The 16,478-nt window shown below is 31.8% G+C and overlaps 1 pseudogene; it reads left to right on the top strand.

The window, feature by feature from the left end:
• The first annotated feature begins 343 nt into the window (after positions 1-343).
• Positions 344-16,478, top strand: part of LOC133202954 (angiopoietin-1-like) — a 189,778-nt pseudogene continuing 173,643 nt past the window's right edge.

The raw sequence follows: 16,478 nt of genomic DNA, 5'->3' as shown, positions 1-16,478 counted from the left end.
TGCATTGCTCCGGAACATGGTTGAATAGTAATAATTAGAATCAACTGGACGCTGCTCTTTTAGTCCTGAGTTATGACTATAATAGCGTGTGACGAAAAAGGGTGAAGTTTTAACCAGTTACCGAAACCTTCAATTGCCTCTCTTTTTATGAACGAAATGTGATTGTGACGTCATAGGTATTTGAAGTAGTTGACGTCATAATCATCACCATAAACAAAGAAACTAAGCAGAAAGAAAGGTCAGTCTGCGTTACAGCTTTGTAATATTTGCTTAATTTTCTGAGTTACAACTGTCTGTGATAAGTGAAAAATATTTTACAATTTCTTTTGAAGAAATATTTACGATGGACTACAGTGAAATACTGGATTTCAGTGATAAAGGAGTAAGTACACACCAAAGCTTTAGTTCATGTTTGATATCGATATCTATGTAATCTTTTGCGGTAACATTTTCTTGAAAAACTAAAAAAGCATGCTTTGTGCGTAAATTACGGTCTGTGTTATTTTTTTGTGTGTGTGTGTTATTTCAGGAGACCAAACTGGAAATAAAGTTTTCTTATAATTGGGCTGAGGAGGTAGAGAGACAAGAAAGACTGGAGGTATACTTAACATATTTATTGGTGATAATTTCTTACCATTGTGTAGCCTTTACTATTTATGACGTATTGCTCATGGGGTGTTATGATATATAATAAAAATCATATAAAACGTAGTTCACTTGACATGTTATGTTTATCCTGCTTCAAAAAAACACCTGAACAGGTAAGCATAATTCATCAGAAATACTGAATACATTATATTGTTTTCTTTTAATGACGACATTGCATTAACTACCCTATAACAAAATACAAAATGTATGCATTATATTTCCGATGTTCGGACATGACATCGACCGAGTTTTATTATTTCACCGATGGAAAAAGCATGTAAACAAACACTGTAGTTTGGAAGTAATTCATCTGAGATTTGTTATGCTTACACGTGATTTGTATAATTTATGACATATACATATTAATTTTGTTTCAAACACCTTTATTTCGAATTAACAAGGAAGCAAAAATGTATTTAATAATAGGTTAGACAATTAATTCGCATTATACATGTAATCGCTTCTCCCATTTTTTAAAAAAAAAATTTGTGTTAATTGTTTGTTCAAGGTAATTGAGTTAGAAGAAAAAGAAAGAAAGAAGATTTTGCGAGCCATTATGAGCAAAGTTCACCATGAAATGATTGTAAGTAAAAAAAAAAAAAAAGAAAGAATAGCATTAATATACCTCTCATGTCTCAACACTGGATGAAAGAAATGAGTTATTTAATGTTGAGGACTCATGCACGTAGCGTATATATAATTCATGTATATTGAAAAAATTATAGGGATAACCCCCTCTCATTTCCAACTGAATTCGTCCGAACAGTTATAACACGGGCTACTCCTTGAATTAACTGAATTATTAATTGTTCAGAATTATGAATAACTAATTATATACAAATTTCATGTACATAAAAGGTAACAAATATACTTCTGTACTTATTCTAGAAGACAATAAAGAAAAAGTCAAAGGAGATGTGAAAGAGACATGCCGACACGATACGAAAGAGTGAGATAATGGAAGCTGTCCATAGAGAGCTAAAGGTACGTAGTGCTCAATAATTAATCTACATTTAATAAACAGTTAATTTACAGCATGTGATTTTTAAATGTAAAAAATATATTTATACTTATTTTAGGACACAGTCACCAGAAAGTTAACCGAGATGCGACGAACTCAGTGTGACATGATGCGAAAGAAAGAGATAATGGAATCTGTCCATAGAGAACTCAGGGTACGTAGTACACAATTATTAATGTGCATTTAATAAGAATTAAATCAAAAGCACTTTAAAATGCAACAATTATATACTTATTATAGGACAAAGTCACAAGAAAGCCAAGCGAATTGCAACAAATTCAGTCCGCATTGATGCGAAAGAAATAGATAATGGAAGCTGTCCATAGAGAGCTTAAGGTATGTTGTGCTGAATAATTAATGAACACTTAATTAACATTAAATGGGAAACATGCAATTTTAAAATCTAAAAAATATATATACTTATTTTAGGACACAGTCACCAGAAAGTTAACCGAGATTCGACAAATTCAGTCCGCCATGATGCGAAAGAGTGAGATATCGAAAGCTGTTCATAGAGAGCTCAAGGTATGTAGTGCTCATTAATAAATGTACAATTAATAAACATTAAATTAAAAGTGTGTGACTTTAAAATGCAAGCAAATATTAATTATTTTAGGATGCAGCCATCAGAAAGTCAAGCGAATTGCGACAAATACAGTCCGACATGATGCGAAAGAAAGAGAAAATGGAAGCTTTCCATAGAGAGCTTAAGTAGTAGTACTCAATGATTAACTTCACCTTAATCAACAGTAAATTAAAAAGATAAATTTAAATTAAAAAATATTTATACTTATTTTTAGGACACTGTCATCAGAAAGTTAACCGAGATGCGACAAATTCACTCCGACATGATGCGAAAGAGTGAGATATTGAAAGCTATCCACAGAGAGCTTAAGGTACTTAGTGCTCATTAATAAATGTACAATTCATTAACATTAAATTTAAAGCATATAACTTTAAAATTCAAACAAATATTTGATTGCTTTAGGATGCAGCCACCAGAAAGTCAAACGAATTGCGACAAATTCAGTCCGTCATGATGCGAAAGAAAAAGATAATGGAAGCTGTCCACAGATAGATTATGGTGCGTAGTGCTCAATATTTAATTTACCTTTATTAAGCGATGAATTAAAAGTATGTAATTTCAAACGTAAAAATATATTTATACTCATTTTAGGACATAGTCATCAGAAAGTTAACCGAGATGCGACAAATACAGTCCGACATGATGCGAAAGAGTGAGATAATGGACGCTATCCATAGAGAGCTTAAGGTACGTAGTGCTCAACTTATGGTAAATATCACCTTGTTTGATAATGTACAACTGAACTATTAATTTAAGACTATAAATAGAAAGCAATAAACATGTTTCAAAGGAAAGAAATATCAGGTCTGTTTTGAATCCTTCCTCTATACAAATTGTTCTTCTATAATAGGAAACAGTAGCCGAAAGGACCAATTATATGACCCAAATTCGAGCAGATATGACCAGAAAAGTAGAAATGATGGAAGCACTCCACAGAGAACTTGCGGTAAGTACACAAGACTTACTTATTCATACAAGTTTTTTTCTCATGTGATATACACATGTTATGTACGAATATCTTACTTAACATGTTAACATTTATTTCATTTTACTTCTGTTTAATTTATTCAGATAGTGGAGAGGAAGAAACAGCATCGCCTCATAAAGGTATGGTTTGATATAGATGTTTTGTAAATTGAAAGGTTAAATGCTCGGTGTCTTTACTGAAACCGATTAAACAGCAGTAAATTTATTTTAGACTAAGGTAATATTTAGGGAAACATTTCTATAAAGTTGTTAAAGGAATTAGAGTCTGAAGATTTTTTTTTAATTATCCATATGAATCAGGCGAATTCCTTGTCTTTCTTTAGGAGTATGTCGAAGAAATTATAAATGCCGCAAATGAAAAGCTGCGAAAGGAAATTGCAAGAGTGAGTAGACATTATATCCTTACAACACTTAACCCATTATGCCCTTGGCTACTGATACTGTAAATGATAATTAAAAAATTTCATTTTGGAGATAATGCTTCACACACACAAAACACACGCATGCACCCTCTCTCTCTCTCTCTCTCTCTCTCACAGAGAGAGATTACAGATTTTAACCAGATGTATTGTGAAATATGATTTTGTGGATCTGAATCTTTGTAAATTCATTTCATGGATTGTTTTGAACATATTTTATTGACATAAGCAAATGGATCGGAAACAAGTTCTTACAACTTACTGGTTCCTCTCCTTAAATATAACAATTGTCATGCAAAGAAAAAAAAATTGCATAGAAATATTAATTTAACAAGTAACATGATTGAAAGTTCTGTTCAATAACATAGCAATTTAAAATCTACAGGTTTCATCAATAAATTTATGGACAGCAGCAAATATTGTGTGATTAGTTTGTAGAGGCAAATCTGTGTCACCCCAAAGTAACAAATTTGTGTCAATATTGACCAACTCGTCAAGCAAAAACAGGCGGTTAAAAAGCTTATTTCTAGCATTTGGATAATTTCTACATTCAAAAAAGAAATGATAAACATTTTCGTATTTACCACATGAACAAAAAGGATTATCGATAATATTTCGTTTATAAAGATCATAATTAAGTAAACAGTTGTGTCTTAGTTTGGTATGAATTATGTTTGTATAGCGTTTACCAAAAGAAAAATATGTTGGCGGATTGCTGACTTCTGTAATAGACCATAAGTTTTTACGGAATGAATTAATTGAGATGGCTTCTCTCGCTTCTACTTTTAATAAATTCCACTGTTTCACAGCATCTGGTACAAAGGACCTTTTGTATACTTCTAATCTACATCGTGGGACAATAAACTGTTCTTTATTACGGGTATTATATTTTGATACATTTTCATGCGTGTTGGGGACAATATTACTCAAATACTCAGGAACATCCCCTTTATGAATTTTGAACATAGTAGTCATTTTTGCAATATAGCGCCTGGATTTTAAAGTTTCCCACCCAGTTTCTAAATAAAGTGTTTCTGAAGATACAAAAATAGGAAGCCCTGTGACAATTCTAGCGGCAGCTAGTTGCACTTTTTCAAGCTTATCAGCATCGTGTTTAAAGCAGCCATCCCAAACAATAGAAGCGTATTCAAGCGTAGGTCTAATGAAGGTAGTGTACAATTTTGAAAGGTTACTTCTACTTAGTTTGTACTTAAGTTTTTTCAAAAGCCCAAGTTTCTTATAAGCATTGTTTACAATACCTTCAATATATGTAGACCAGCTGAGGTTTTGTGACAAAAGTAGACCCAAGTGTCGATGGACTGGAACACATTCCAGTCTGTCACCTTTAAAAAATATTTTAGGCGTAACAGAAGTAGTTTTCGTGTTGAAAAAAATAACCTTAGTTTTAGATGGGTTAAATTTTAGAAGCCACGGATATTACAAGCACATTTATGACCTTAACTACTATTGAAATATAGTTAAATGTAATATCCTTCATACTGAGATAATTCGCCCACAAAATAACGTCCCAAAGAACTAGACTAGTACATTTGCAGAAAATCTACATACAAGTAATTGGACGCTAGGAATTTGAATTATTCTAATGTATTTTGAATTTTTTTAATCTAGGAATACATCAATAAGATGATTAAAATGGCGAAAGAAAAGCTGCAGAAAGAATTGGAGAAAAATTCAGAAGTAAGTTTGTTATCAACTCTTGCAAATATTTATAATTTATTGTCTAGTTTTACCTGACCACTTTACGAAAATATTTCTTTCTTTAGGCCAAAAGTTTCGAATTGAAACCAGACCAGGACCAACAAGAAACCCAGGAGAAATCAAAGGTAAATTTTAGGAATACTTTAAAAATACATGTATTTGAATTAACTTTCATGTGTTTTTCCTCTTTGTTTTAAACCTCCTTTTTAATTTCATATTTAAAGAATTTCAAGTGTGAAGGACGGATGAAAGATAAAGATTATGATTACGATGAAACGTTTGTTCCCCGAAAGCTGTTCTTAACGTCGATTCCTTCAGAGACAGCCCACAGGTAAACAATATTATCCCTTGAGAGAGACGACACTCAACAAATTTATTTACTTTACTTTTTTCTTAGTATTTTCACAAAAAATTGCTATTTCATCTTTTTCAGAGTGACGTCCCAAATGAAATTGTGTCTATTCCTAACCTTTGCTCGAGCATGCGCAGTTTGCAGGATAATCATGATTATGTTACAGAACAGGCTTGTTTTGCAGAAAAGGTACCTTTATAGTTGACATTGATGAAAGAATTATAAGTTTATTTTCAAAAGGCTTCAATTAGATATAACCGTCTTTTCATAAACACATTCATTGTTTTCATTTTATCCAAAACAGTTTTGATCTTTTTTCTTCAGGAATTCAGGAATACAAAGAGAAGAGGCCTCAAAGTCTACTTCTGTGGCAAGTTACATTGAAATCAAACGAAAACTGTAGGAGGAGTAGCTTTTTGACAGTATTTCACAGAAATTTCTATTTTTAGTAACCATGACAACACCGTTCACTGAAATCAAAAACCGAAATACATATTATTTGTCTTGTGTATTCTAAATGTGTGCCAAATTATATTGAAATCAGACCAAAACTGTAGGAGGAGTAGCGTTTTAAAGGAACTTCACAAAAATGTCTATTTTTATTAACTATGGCAACACCCTTCAACGAAATCAAAAACCGATGCACTATAAATTATGTATCATTGTACAGTCTACTTGTGCGCCAAGTTACATTGAAATTAGACCAAAACTGTAGGAGAAGCGTTTTTAAAGAATTTCACAGAAATTTCTATTCTTAGTAACCATGGCAACACCGTTCATTGAATTCAAAAAACGAGCACTAAATTATGTATCTTAGTGTAGTCTACTTGTGTGCCAAGTTATATTTAAATCAGACCATAACTGTAGGAGGAGTAGCGTTTTAAAGGAATTTCACAGAATTTCTATTTTTATTAACCATGGCAACACCCTTCATCGAAATCAATAACCGATGCACTAAATTATGTATCTTAGTCCAGTCTACTTGTGCGCTAAGTTATATTGAAATCAGACCAAAACTGTAGGAGGAGTAGCGTTTTGAAAAATTGTTTACAGACAGACAGACAGACAGACGGACGGACAACGGACACATTACTATCGCATAAACTCTTCTGGTCTCTGAACAGTAGAGCTAAAAACGCAAAGATGCATAATGATGTTTGAATTCCCAATATTTTAAATATAGTGATGAAAAATAAACATATTCTCTACCTACTTGTTCAGCAAAACTATTTCTCCTTGAACAAATCCAATTATATCAATATTTTAAAAGAAAAGTTTTTTTAAAGAACAGATACAGCTCATTCAAATGATCTAGATCTGTGATAAAAATTCGAGCCCAATTACATTTTCTCTTTCTTTTTCTTTCTTTTTGATTTTTACCACATATTTAATATTTGAAAATGTGCGAATTTCGAGATATAAGTAAACATGAAAGTACAAGGCACATGAAAAATGATAATATCACAAGACTCTAATCATAATAAAGTCGCATATGTTAATATTCTTATCAGCAAGATCACAAAGGCCACTTTTTGTACTTCAGCAATGAATGTGCTCATATAACAGATCACTTGAAGTTATGCAATTTGCAAATAAAATTTTTTTCGTTTTTTTTTCAAAACAAGGCAATCTAATTCCTAAATCTTCTTCAAGAACAGGACATTACTAGGGGACTGTTACTTTGAGAGATGATAAATCCTTATTTTTATATAATTTATGAAAATTCGGAGCATTTGGAAAGATTAATGTGCTGTATTTGAGAAGACGGTCTTTATGTATGGCACTGGATACTTTAACTAACGCCAATTGCTGCTCGGCTATAATTTGAAATTAATCTCTCCTATTAATCTATCCATTCATTTATCTTGATTTGAACATATTTTATTGCAATAAATTAAAAATATCCATTGGGATTGGGCACGTTCAAAAAACTTAATTCGCCCTCTCCCTACATGTAAAAAATGATTGGACGTGTCCAACAGTATGTACAGAGTAAATTTACTCACAACATAGAAATATCTACAGCTAATTTATTGTCTAAACACATTTTAAGAATAGGAAAAATCAATTAAATCTGTCAGAATGCTGAATATAAGAATAAACAATATAAAAGAGATATTGGTTTTCTGCAATACCAAGTGAAGTATCCCCCAGAGTAAAGTATGAGGGTCAACAATATGAACTTTATTAAATCTCAAGAACTTATCGAAGAAATCTTTCCTGGCCTCAGTGTAATTTGGACATAAGAAAAAAAATAATGACGTGTGTCTTCTACCTTACCACAGGGGCATAATGGACTAGATATTATGTTACGCCTAAAAAGATCAACTTTTAGCACACAATTGTGTCGAAGTCTACTGTGCAGTATATTGTAGAGTCTTTTTCCAAAACCGAAAAAAGGCGGGATTACTGTTATTTTTTGTGTAATTTTACTTTAAAAATCAGACAAGGAGCTCGAGAGTCTGGTGTCTAGCGATAAAGAATTCCACTCGTTTACTACAGTTGGTACAAATTATGATTTGTATGTTTGCAGTCTACAAACGGGTGTATTATATTTTGATAATTTCTGATTGTATACGCGGAAGCGTTACATCGCATTTCAAGTATAATCTTACATAGATAATCAGGAACTAAATTATTATGAATTTTATACATGGTATTCAATCTGTGGATCTTGTGTCTATCACTGAGCGGTTCCCAGCCTGTTTTAAAGTACAAAGAGTCTCTAGATACAACTAAGATCAAGCCAGTAATAATCCGAGCTGCGTGAAGTTGCAATTTCTCTAATTTTTCAGAATCAATAGGTAGACAACCACCTCATACAACTGAAGCGTATTCGTGTTGAGGACGGATAAATGAAGTATACATGAGTGAAAGAGTCTTTCGATTTATTTTGAATTCAATTTTTTTAATAGACCCATTTTCTGTATGCATTAGACAGACAGTAAGATTTCAATGTGAGATGACCAACTTAAAATTTATATTTTAAATTATAGGAGTTTGGGATATTCTCTGTTTTTCTTGTGTTAAAAAAACAACCTTAGTTTTTGAGGGATTTAATTTTAGTAACCATTTTTTTTACCATCATTCAAGAGATTAAAGATCATTATTCAGATTACTTTCTATAGATTTAACACATTTAGATGCGTATTGCAAGTTGTTATCATCAGCAAATAATCTACAAAAGTATAAAGTCTACGAAAAACTTGTCAGATACATCATTGACATAAATTAAGAATAACAATGGACCTAATACAGAGTCTTGTGGAACGCCGGTATATAAGAAAGCCGACGGGGATATCAATTTTTTGTATATTACTCTTTGTGTTCTAATTTCTAAATAACTTTTAAACCAAAAATACATATTACTCTCTATACCATAAATGTTTAGCTTAAACAAGAGCCCTTGTACCAGAAACGGTCAAAGGCCTTGGATAGGTCACAAAAAGTCATACAACATGATTTACCTTCATCAATATTTCTAACACTGCTATCGTGTTTCTAAAAAACCGTAGAGTGACCAGGCAAGAAAAACCAGCCTGGTATTTGTAAAAAAAAATATCATTATTATGAAGTTAGTTATACAAGTGTTTAAATACAATACGTTCCATGACTTTACCAACACAACAATGAGCAGTTAGGTAAACTTGGGTTGGGAATCTGTTAAAGTTTATTAAAAGAATTAATTCCGCGCCCATTTGGAAACGATAATTAATATATGAGATGGATAATTTGGTAACAAAAAAAAAATTAAATACAGTGTCGAATTTATGCTTCAAAGGAATTTTATCAGACGCACGATTCCATAATAAATTCACAAACGCCAGGTGACGTCGTCAGGTCAGTGTTGCGCCGACACATAATTTGTAAGATTCGTTTACCTGAGAGAAGAATGATATCTATAGAGATATTTTATTGACATTTTATGCATTGTTCAAAAATGTTGATTATGGTGTATGCCAATTATTAACTTTATAGTATTAGTAAAACAAAAGATACTGAAAATGTTTGCGTTTTTCTGGGACAACCCTCGAATTAATGGAACTTAAAAAAGAAACATACAAGATATGTTTACAATATTTTAATCTAAGAATGAACTTTATTGATGGAGGTTTGAAGTTATGCAGTCCAGAAACTTCCCTCAAGGTTTGTGTCAAAACAAGGGGAAGGCAAAATGATTCCCGAATCTCCCTAAACATTTTGGTACTTTTATTGGGACATACTCTTTAAAGAGATGAAAAATACGTGTTAGCTTCTTTGATTTTAATTGATTTATGAAAATTCAGAGCACGTGGAATTATTGGCGTACTGTGATTGAGTAGGAAGTATTAGAATTGCACATTTCGAAGAATCTGCTGTATTTTGATGAGAACAAACTAGCGCTAATTGCAAAGAAATGCAAATAATTGAATTACTTTTCTGGAAATCTTAAATGCATCTCAAAGTATGCAAAGAAACTTACACCCCCCCCCCCCCCCAAAAAAAAACCCCTCACATTTTCACACTGAATTGTCTACAGATTCTTCGGTCTGCACGATCTTGTCAAGGAGCACACGACAGGAGATTCTCACTCTTCCATGGCACCTGATCCCACCTCTAATGTTTTTAGAGGTCCTTGTTAGACTACTCTAAATTTGTATTGTTTCAATACACTTTTGAGCTTGATTATTGTTCGATATCTTCATTTTTCATAAAGACTTTCAAAATTTCAGGGAAAAAGAAACAGTTGCACTCTAATAGACACAACACATAACCTTTATCTGTTTTCTTGCCCATGTGTTTGATGACACAGCGACGAGCCGGATATGTTCAATTTTTCACCATAAATAATCCTTTCAAAAGATATTACTGATGCATTCAAAATTACCAAAATCATACATTTTTTTTCTTATTGTACATATTCAGTACGTTTTATATATCTTTAGAAATTCATTTTTATGTTAGGTTTTTTGAAGTGTAAGAAAACTGAACATTTGTTTCGTGTTTTCATTTATCTCCACAATACTATTGTCATCTGATCAAGTAAAGAAGACGTTTATCAGGTCTAGGCGCTTTAGAATCCTTTGAACTACTTGAGCTATGTGTTCCTTTTTTTCCCAACTCAATTAAGGAAATTTATCAACAGCATATAAGTTTTCTCTGTCTTTATAAATGTAGCCAGACTTATAGCACTAAATACTAAAGAAACTGCGTACACAACTTTCAGATGCTTGTACTCTTACTAAGGATATCGGAAGTGGATGAAAGAATTTTTAGAAAAAGGGAGGGGTATATGAAAAAAGTATGGATATTCGCATCGGAAGTCCAGAAAAAGAAAATAAATGTGAGTGCAAAGACGAAAAAGCTGATTTTGTGCTGGAATCATCTCAAATGTCCCTGAAATCTCAGATCATGTTGTCGTCAGATAAATAACAATGTATAACATACGAGGATTGTTAGAAAAGCTCGTGGACAAGTTCTAAGAGAGGTTCCTTTTTCTGGAAAGGGAATAAGTGTTTTTTTTTTTTTGCTGATTTACATTTATATTTAATGAAAATAATCTCCTCCTGGGATCCGGCTATGAAAAACTACAAATATATCCAAAAATATTCCACTTACATGTTTCGGTCTCTAAATATCCATACATATACTTACGGAAGTATCTGATAAAATGCTTATATCAACAGAGCTGCAAATCATGATAACGTCAACCATGCTTATTTATAGCATAGATTTACTTTTTAAAAAAATCTTTCTTTCCATTGAGGCTTATGTGGTTCTATGACGAATGAATGCGTTTTTTCAAATAAAAAAATTATTATTTTTTGGGGAGGGGGGTGTAAAAAGGGCGGAATTCACTTTTATTTAATTTAGCTCAAAAAGCAACATTAATCAGCCAATTCTTAAATGAAGATAGAATGCCTAGGAAGTGTTCTCATAAAATATTTATTTATAGTATACCTACGGGGATCTGAGTAGGGAGATAAAAAAAAAAAACCAAAAAACCAAAAAAAAAAAAAAAAAAAAAAAAAAAAAAAAAAATGCTGAAACGTGTTTAAATTTTGAAGGAAATGGGATGAATATCATGTTGCGTTAAACGTCGCTATTTTCCAATATCAAATGCTAGGGAAACTGCCAAAAGTTGAGCAAATGCCTTGAAATTTTCCAAATGACGACATAATAGAGAGTGAATTAAAAATATGACAATTTTGTACCCGAACCATATCTATGTAATACTTTTAATTCGAAATAATACTCGCGAATTCTCTAATGAAACCTACATTTTTTGATCGTGCGCCGAAGGACTGTACCCTGTAAACATTCAAGAATAATATTTTTTTTTACTTTTGTCTACATTTTATAAAAAAAATTAAGATGTACTTAAATATTGATACATAAGATTTCCTGAAATATTCAGCTTAGTGCACCCATTATTTTTTATTATTTTTTTTTGGATAAAAACGCATTGTCCACGATTCTACCGGACAACCCTCGTACAGTAAAAGATTCTCGGGATGTCTTCAGCCTCAAGCAGACAACAGGGGTCTTGACATGGGTCCAACAAAATACATGTTACCCTCAAACCCAGTCTATAAATGTACAGTATAATAATTACATATATAATTTTTTAATTTTTAGGGGGGGGGGTCTTAAAAGTACCTCAACGGTAAGTTAAAAAATGCATAAACTATGATGAATTACGTATGTTATATCGTTTTCGATACATGCACGGCTGTATACTTCTGGTATGAATTATGGAGATATGAGCAGTAGTCAAGCCCAAAAGTCCTTCAAACAATACAAATCAGGAGCAGAGCAAACATGGACTTCTATAATATCAGAGATGGGATCAGGTGCCATGAAAGAGTGAGCATTCCCTGCCGATCGGTCACACCCACCGTGTGCTCCATGTCATGATTGAGAAAAATGAAAAAAAAAATCCGTAGACAATTCAGTGCGTAAATAATGGCCTAACAATTTGTATGAAAAACATCAGTCAGCATTTAACTTAATGATAGATTGTATTTGCTGACAAGGTCATTGTATCAACCCTAAAATTTATGAGATGATGACTTTAAAAGAGACTGTTGATATTCTTGTTTCATCAACTTATTTGTCAATAGTTTGCCTCGTTTTAGATATTGTTCGTTCGTAGAGCATGCTCTTGCTTATCGAATCAACTGTGAGACATAAACCCCATATACAGGTGATAAGGGTATATTGCTGCATAAGTAAGGGTAGTTGACGATTGAAAGTTGAAGTCATTACGTTTATCATAAAGCATGGTTGTTAAGTTACCATTAACGTATTTTTCTAGTAAAATATTCAGATATAAAACAAATATGTCACACTCTGTGGTATCTTTTATTTCAAGTTCACTGGGTTGCATCGTATTAAGATATAAATGGAAATAACTATTGTTAATTGATAATACGTCGTCAATATATCTAAATGTCGAGTTGAAGGCCACAGCAAGTTTTCTCTTCTTCTCATGTATAAGATTTTGAATAAATTCTGCTTCATATGAGTAAAAAAATAGGTCTGCTAATAACGGGGAGCAATTGGTTTCCCTGGGAATTCCAACAGATTGTCGGAAGACCTGGTTTCCAAAAAATACATAGATATTGTCAATCAGAAACTCAAGCATCTTTTCAATGTCAACTTCAGAGTACTTGTGTGTACAATCAGAATGTTTTTTAACTTAATACTGTTGCGCATGACCAATGACAAGCTGAGTATACAACTTCGAATGCCTCTTTTAAAAAAAATCACTACAAAACTCAAAATCATAATGATAATTGTTTTGTTTTTCTTTTAATGCTTAATGCTTCACTGACTTTGATATAATATTGATCAATTGATTCAAAGTTTGCTTAACTCGTAAGTGGAGTGTAGCTATAAATAAAATTAAAAACTCCTTATGGTTATCATGGGTGGATGAAAGAATTAACTGAAAAAGCTCACGGTGTGTTTAGGGGTCATTTCAAATCTCAAATAAGCAGATTGAGTAGGGAGATAATACTGAAACGTTTTAAATTTTCCACGAAAGGGAATGAATGTCATGTTGTTGATTAACATTGTAGATTTAATTTGTCCAACGCCGAAGTAATCCATATGTGCATGAAGTGTTCATCAAATAAATTGAGGATCAAACACAGTAAATTACGGTACTTTTATATGAAAATATCAAACGAACAACAACCCCTATGCGTAGCATTTTAAATGACTTTTTCTGTCTATAAATTTCTGTTTCCCTCTGATCGGTTGACTATTTCTTACCACAACATATAACGACGCCATACTGAGTTTAGATTTAAGACGAGTATTTTGATGCTTTAAAAATACAATAAATCAAAAGCTAATCATGAGTTTTGACAGGTTTGTTAAACATCAATGGAAAAAAGTTGAAAGATGAATTTTCTTCTTAAGACAGATCTTAGTCATAACATCTTAGTCATAAAGAAGATTTGTGAAACTGATCCCGACCGGTTTGCAACATGCAGTCATAGTAACCTAAACCAGATTAGACAGTTGGTATAAACATACATACAAACATACATATTTCGAATGAAGCATCTTATAAGTACTTCCCAAGATATTAATCAATAAACGTAAATAATATGGTATGGTTACATGTCAATAAACACCAACTACGACCAATAAAAATTATGTCAATCATACCTATTTGTAGCACAAATTTACATTTCTTCAAAAACAATCTTGTCAATAAGGTTTAGGTGCTGTTTTAAATAAGTGTATTGTTTTCTTTTGGAAAAGTAAAGGGGAATGTACAATTTTTTAAATTCAGTTAGAATTGTACAGCATCCAGTAAGAAAGAATTCTCTCTGCTATATTGGTCGAAGTCGTTCACTGTTGCGTATTTAAGGGATTTTTTCTTATTTGGTATTCTTTACCGAGGCACAGACAATCAAATATTTGGCATCGCCTTTACCGTCCTTTATATCAAAACTTGCAACTATCGACACATGTTGACACGAAACCAGAATATCGTGTTACATTTTAATTACAAAAAAGCAAAGTATATAAAGTATCTCTCCTTAGTCATTGTACGTGTAGTTACAAATAATATGGTTCTAATTAAAAATATTTTCGTGGTATTGTGTTTCTTTCTGCACTTTACAACCATTGGTTGTATTGCTCCGCATTCTCATCTGAAAGGTATTTTAAAATTGGTATAACTATTATCTCTTTTAAGTTTGAGTGCAAAGTTAAAAAAAAAATTACAAATATGATAAAAATATTTCTACTTAGAAAAAATGATATATTATTATTTTATTGATATTATTTCAGAAAATGTTGAATCTCTTCTTATTTTGACTCCCTGGAACTGGAAACACCTGAACACATCAGTCAAACTCTGTGGATATTTCTCTTCTGTCCCACTACAGACTTACTGGAAAACACTTCAACAAGTATCAGAGTTAGTATATAAAATTTTAGAGACAGAAAAATTTTCTATTTAGGGAATTATTGTTACATGTTTTCTGAGAAATGTGTTTTTAATAATCCGAGACCTATATTGGCACGAAATATGATTAAAAGATATGAATTTAATTTCATTAAACGTATGTTTATAAATATTTTTAGCCTTTAGAAAGATAATTTAAAAAAAATAATTCTACATATAATATGTAATATTCGAAACAGGACTTCGAAAGCAAATTGATTGTGCATCGATACTAAAATTCATACCCAACACAAGACGGAAAGATGGTGTCTACACTATATACCCTAATATGAAGACAAAGAAGTTGGTGTTCTGTGATATGACGACTGACGGAGGGGGATGGACCGTAAGAAGTTTCTTGATTTTCGCTAGGCGTATAATTATTCATTTATTTATTTTACTTATTACATATTCTTCGGAAAAAGATGTTTTCCCCCTGTATTTACATACACAGGAAATAAAGATTATTTCAACTTTGAATAAAGATCTTTTTGTTAACAGATCTTTAGTTTTCCTAATTATTTTACTATGCTTACTGAAACCCTTTTCCAATACAGGTTATTCAGAGGAGGATTGACGGGTCAGTAGATTTTTATAGATCCTGGGATTCGTACAAAGGCGGATTTGGGAATGTGGAGGGGGAGTACTGGTTAGGTGAGAGATACATTGATTATCCTTCATAATAGTTATGCAAATATCCCTAAAAATAAAATTAAGATAAATATGATTGATTATCTCTCCTAATAGATCCTTAAGTGGCATGTATTTCCCCCTTCATATCCAATCTTGAGCCACAACAAAAATGGACATTGAGAAAAAAATATTTACATGTATACTGATCTCAAACTCGGATAAATGTTGTGGCCCATTGGGCATGGTTTATTTTGCAATAGGGAAATAGAAAGTTTCTAGAATATAATTGAGGTAATGGCTAATTTCAATTCAGATAATTCTCTAACAAAAATACTATAGTTAAATAAAGCTTACTATAGTTATTCACTTGTATAGCATCAAAGTTTTACTAAAGTGAAGCTTTCGCTATAGTATATCAAAGTATTTTTTTTCTATAAATTTAAGTTTGTTAAATTGTATGTTCTCCAATTCATAAATGAAAAGTTTGATACTAAAAGAAAATATTACTTCTATATTCAAATATTATTACCAATTTTTATATCAAAGGTACTAGTATTGAATTTCAGATATATTAAGATTCGAAATTTCTTTTTAAAAGTTCTAGAGTAAATTTAATCGTTAATTATTTCCTACAATAATATATAGTTAACTATAATAAACAATAG

This window comes from Saccostrea echinata, unplaced genomic scaffold, assembly GCF_033153115.1.
Source record: "Saccostrea echinata isolate AGI-Se365-2 ecotype Australia unplaced genomic scaffold, CSIRO_AGI_Sech_v1 ptg000047l, whole genome shotgun sequence".
NCBI lineage: Eukaryota > Metazoa > Mollusca > Bivalvia > Ostreida > Ostreidae > Saccostrea > Saccostrea echinata.
The sequence above is the reverse complement of the archived record's forward strand: the minus strand, read 5'-3'. Positions and strand labels throughout refer to the sequence as shown.